Here is a 5,907-nt window from a genome sequence, read left to right on the forward strand (position 1 = left end):
AACAATGCTTACTTTCTTCGTGGTGTAAACACAAAGTATGATTGTTTACTTGCAAAATACTGCCCTCTCTTTGCTCTCTTGTTGCAGACACGCTATGCAATCACGACCCTTCAACGAGCGGAGGAATGGAACAGCAAATCCTGACATGTGAATCGAATGGTGATCAAGTTTGCCTGTATGAGAATAACAGTAATATGACAGTCGCTTGTGGCGTCGGATGTACAACTTATCCGATATGCCAATACAACCGTGCAAGCAGTCAGTACTCCTGTATCTGTGGGAAGCCATTAGGAGGAGTCACCATTAACGTTACTATGCAGTGTGATTGTGAGTGCAATTGTGATTTCTCATTTCTGATTTCTATATTGGCAAATTGCTCAAGTTTGGGTTAAGGAGGGCAATATAATCATTGCCAAAGTTACACCCTTTGAAAACTTGTTTCGGATGCGGTGTGAAAACAGACCTCACTCAGAGACTTCTCTTTGAAAGATGCTAAGATGCTCCGGTCTTTTGCAAATGAATGCTGGGTCTTTCCAGCTTCTTTTGAGACCAAGATGGTGCAGATTAAGTAAAAATAAGTGAGTAACAGCTTGTTAAAGTCATCGACGGATAGTCGTCGATTTTTGACTGGCCGGTCGGATAAGGGTTTCTTTCTTGCAATTCGTGTTACCGTATGTACATTTGCAGCTAACATGTGTGAAGTGCCCAGCATTGTTAATGGATCCAGTACGAACACATTTACAAAATACAGTGAAGTACTCAACTACTCCTGCAATGATGGTCTGGTAAAATCTGCAATCCCGATTTGTGAGACGAATGGATTTCTAAGTGCGACTCCTACTTGTGAGAGTAAGTGGAAACAGCCTTATTGTACTTACATTCCTACTTATTCATTATTATTCCCATAGCTATGCAAAAGATGTTACTTCAGTTACTTCAGTAATGTCTGGCGCTAGCCAGGGTCCACACAGCCTTTGTCTATTTTGTCTATCGTACAGACTTTCAACCCACCCGGGCTGAACTCGACCCGGGTTGAATTTTCTCATGTTAACACAGCCAAACCACTCGGTACCAACCGAATACGTACGCTACCACCCTTTCACGTGCATCTACTACAGAGCCCGTTGTACAAGTAGGTCCAAATATGTACACTACAACCATTCCTGGCGCATCCTCTACAGAGCCCATTGTACAAGTAGGTTCCCAGTACGCACCTCCTGCACCCAAACATGGCACGCGAATGACCAGCTCTGGTACTCCTGGTGAAACTGACTGTAATGGTTGGCAGTATCCTCCACGCCGACACATGACTCATGCTCTCGCACTGCAGAGTTCTATTACGTCACAGTGCAAAAAGAAAGCAAGGCAGCCTCCAGGGGCAGGAAGGATAAAGCGGAAGTGCTTCTACCTCGGAGATGTCGATCCTGGGTGTGAGGCTGACTCTATCAGGGAGTGGTGCAATTTCGGAGTCCAAGTATTTTGGTACTGCTTATGCTCACCTCGTTGTTCCGACTGAGCATACTGACCAGGTTCTCGAAGAAGATTTCTGGCCAAGCAAAGTTTCCATCGGGGAATAGAGATTTGCATCTGACAGCACAACCTTGGATCAGTTTGCTAGTAACTAAATCATGCGCACCCGTTCTTTCCTACCAGACACTCCTTTCCCACTCACCAGCATTCTGGACCACCCCAGCTTACACTCCTATCAACAAACTGTCGTTCTGTAGTGAATAAGTGTACAGAGCTTCCTATAGTTGCTGAAGAGTGGCAGCCTGACATAATCTGCCTAACTGAAACCTGGCTCGACCCGAATATTGCACTTAATATTACGCATTATGACACCTTCCGGAGGGACAGGCCCCCTGCAGAGAACAAGTCCGGGACCAGTGCATGAGGTTATGGTGGTGTCGCTAGCCTTGTTCGACAGAATAAGTTAAGTCTGTTGCCGTGCGTCTCGATCTAGCTCGCGATGGGTGCGAAGCCATTTGGGTTCAACTCCAGCCGTATCCGGCTGCGGCTGAGCCGATCCTCCTCTGCTGCAGTTATCGTCCACCTTCTGCTAAGACTACAGATATAGCAAGGTACTGCCAGACCCTCGAAGATGTACTCATTACCGTATTTCCCCGATTATAAGTCTCACCTTTTTGCACTAAAATTCAGGGTGAAAAAGGGGTGTGACTTACAATCGAGCATGACTTACTACTGAAGTGAATATATCGCAACAGTATTGCTCAAACCTGAAAATGGGGGTGCAACTTATAATCGAGTGCGACTTACAACCGGGGAAATACGGTACTCTTCCTCTTTCATCTTCTCAAGTTATCTTGACGGGTGGTTTTAATGGCAAGCACACTTCATGGTGCTCGACAGATTCCACCAATACTGCCGGTGCTGAATTGTATCACAAGCTCAGCTCATGTGGTCTTCACCAAATTGTCAACTCATGTACATACACGTCACCCTCTGGTGTCCAAGCCTGCTTGGATTCGGTGGTTAGCAACCGTGACAATCTCTCGTCTTGCGTCGAAACTGACTGCCCTCTGGGCACCTTGGACCATGCAATTGTGTACTGCCAGTTCGACATCCCACTGCCTCAGTCTCTCCGCGAAACAACGTCTCAAGCTCAGGAGCATAACCCTATGTCTTTCGACCTCCAACACATTACACCTGCTGTGTGGGAGGCAGTCAATGCAGACTTAGACTCTGTACCTTGGAACTCATTAATATCCTCAGACGTGGACAGTGCACTAAGTAACCTGCACAGTGTCCTGCAGACTGTGCTGTCCAAGTATGTTTCCCTTCATAGCTCCCGCAAACCAAATCGAACTCCCTCAACCCCAAGGTCTACACGCAAATATCATCCATGGGTCTCCACTGAACTACGCAAGGCTATCAAGTTGAAGCGTGACCAAGAGTACATAAACCAGAGTGTGCAACTCGGGATGGTTCCTGTGGGAGCGTAATTCGTGCAGTACGTCATTTCTGACGGCATGGTAAGCCACAGGTATGGTGAAAAGTGGCGTAACCAGTCGCGGTGGTGCATGTCACTGAGTTTGTCCTGATTTCGGTTTTTTTGATACGGATAGCCTGGTGACGTTACTCGTCGGTGGATGTACACAGTCACACAAAACACCGAAATCCTGAATCTGGACGTCTAAAATCAAGCAAACTTGGCTGATTTCCGGGCTATGAAACATGTAAATTTGAGCTGTACGCAAGTCGCGGCTTGGCTAACCTCATCAGGGTGACGTAGTGCACGAACTGCGCTGTTTCAGATCTGATATGCACAGTTGCACACTTTGGTTTATGTACTCTTGGCGTGACCTATTCAGCCTCTCCAAGAAATTCCCTACGGACTACAACCTATCAGCAGGCCCAGAATCTGCGAAAACCAGGCTTAGGGTAAAAATCATTTTTTTTTGAGAAAAATGATGTTTTGTAAAATGGTTGTGTCGCGTGGACGATCGAGTGCAGTGAAGTGGAACCAAAGAGAATCTCGCTTGTTTGAAGAAGTAGCAGTCATGGCAGGAAGGGTTTCAGCAGTCCGGGAAGTCAAAGGGCTTCCGGTAGAATATTCCCTGCTACTCCTCTAGTCACAACGAAGAGTTTTGGAGCTGATCGAACGGATTCCATCTCCTACACTCAAGGATGGGCGAAATTTCTGCGCTAGGTGCTGCTTGCGGAAAATGGTGAAGAAATCGTCTGATTGAGATCTGGAGATCTTGCATGCTGACAGAAGGGTGAGCATCAACAAGCGATCGGAGCTAGTGACCAAGTGCAGACATGAGAAAAAATTCTACCTATCTAACTTCACACCTCCAGTTACATAAACCAGGATTACACCTGATGTCTGGCGCTGATCTTGCAAGTACATGCATAGAATCACCGCTTGACCTTATTTGCGCTTAAATTCTCTGATTCCACTAGCACCTTACCACACTATATCAAGAACATTCATTGAGTTTTTGTAATCATTGCTGTCTGATGATCGCCACAGGCGTGAAACTCGGAGTCACAGCCAACCCAAGCTCCGTATTCTATTCCTTTGGTATGAAGCTCTGCAGCCCGGTGCATTGAGCACTCTTTCGAGGACCACACTCAACTTCCCGTGTGTGACACTCGTCCTACTTGCCAATTCACCCGCGTTCATACCACTACAGCAGACGTTCGTAAAGCAATCTCAAACCTGGAATCTGGGAAAGCGCCAGGGCTAGACGGTATCAAGAACAATGTGATGAAGAAGCTAGCTCCTGCGACTTCTTTTCCACTTAGCCGCCTATTTAACCTCTCCTTTACCACAGGCAAGTTCCCTACCGACTGGAAACTGGCTTAAAGTGTGCCTATTTACAAGTGCAAAGGCAGCAAGTCCCAAGCTAGTAACTATCGCCCAATTTCCCTCCTATCCTGTATTTCCAAACGTTGCGAACGGCTCTTCTTCAATCAATTATATAATATTTCTCCTGCTCTGGATCCCGCGCAATCGGGGTTTCATCGTGGTGACTCGACCGCTCTACAGCTCACCAAGCTGATCCAAAACATTGCCGACCATCGTCATATGGGCGGAAAGTTGCCATGTGCTTTTTCGACCTCGGGAAAGCTTTCGACACCGTGTGGCACCGTGCATTACTTGCTAAACTTTCCAAAGTTTTCGGTGTGTGTGGCGCAGCGCTGGAGTGGATTACAGACTACCTATCCGGCAGAACGCAAGTTGTCTTTGTAGTTGAACTTGTCTCAGATGCTTCACCTCTTCTATCCGGAGTGCCCCAGAGATCCATCCTAGGGCCTCTCCTTTTCCTAGTGTATATTAATGATCTTCCCAGTCATGTTGAAGTTGTGTCCTTATTTGCGGACGATACTGCACTGCTCCGATTCAATGAGTGTCTAGACAGGTTGCGAGACAGTCTCCAGCGCGGTATCAACGAAGTCCGTCAGTGGATGACTACATGGAGACTAAGACCTAATATCGCCAAGAATGAGATATTATTCCTGCCGAACTCAGAGCCAACCTATGCATTCACTCTTCCCGGATCCCTCACAGACGTCACAGTGGTAAAGCAACACAAGCATCTTGGTTTGGTCTTTGACTCAGACTTATCGTTTAGCAGACATGTCGACTATATCTGTACCAAAGTCAGTAAAGCTGTTGGCTACCTCGTGTCTCAATGCTCCCACCTACCGCTTGAATGCATTTGCCGTTTTTTATCATTGCTATAATCTCCCCATTTTTCTCTATTGCTCAACCGCCTGGTCATCCCTACTAAGTAAATCGTTAATGAGTGCCCTGGAAGTCCACAATAAGAGGATACTGAAAGTCCTTTTCCGCAAACCATCATACTTTCCCTCTGCCGAGCTGTATGATATGTTTAACACCTTTCCCCATCTCTAGTCAACCAGATCGAAAACTGTGTATTATTGTTCATTCTATTCGTCTTGACAAAGCCCCGCCACACCTGCGTAAATATAACTGGTTTCTTCCCACTCGTCCTACGCGCAATTCCTGCCATTTGCCTAAAGCCCGAACATCAGCTTATACCAGATGTCCGTTTTTCGCTGTCTATTCTCTCTGGCTGGCCCTGCCTCTATCAGTAAAATCGTCTTGTACGCTAAATGATTTCAAGGCAAACATGAAGCTCGTGTTCTCATAACTGCTAATTCTTCATCGACATTTGTTTCTCTTTGCCTCCAGTAATGTGTAATATTTATTATTAAAAAGAAAGGTAAAGGACAAAATGTTACGGGTTATGATAAACTGTCCACCAACGTAACCAGATCTTATGCAGTCAGCAAGTGCGACAAAATGGCACAAAACTGACACGGAGTACTGAGACATTCGGCGCCCTGACACCTAGCTCCAACACTTCTCCAAGGCGCAAACCAACAACCTTCCGACTTGGAAGGCTCAGGTTC

General features: G+C 46.4%; 1 protein-coding gene across 1 annotated transcript in view; it reads left to right on the forward strand.

Annotated features, from left to right (window-relative positions):
* The first annotated feature begins 702 nt into the window (after positions 1–702).
* Positions 703–5,907, forward strand: part of LOC135825106 (uncharacterized) — a 78,013-nt gene continuing 72,808 nt past the window's right edge. The window contains exon 1 of the mRNA XM_065337843.1: positions 703–849. The gene's annotated coding sequence lies outside the window, so the exon portion shown is untranslated. The remainder of the gene's footprint in view (positions 850–5,907) is intronic.

The sequence above is a fragment of the Sycon ciliatum genome, chromosome 9, assembly GCF_964019385.1.
Source record: "Sycon ciliatum chromosome 9, ocSycCili1.1, whole genome shotgun sequence".
Lineage (NCBI taxonomy): Eukaryota > Metazoa > Porifera > Calcarea > Leucosolenida > Sycettidae > Sycon > Sycon ciliatum.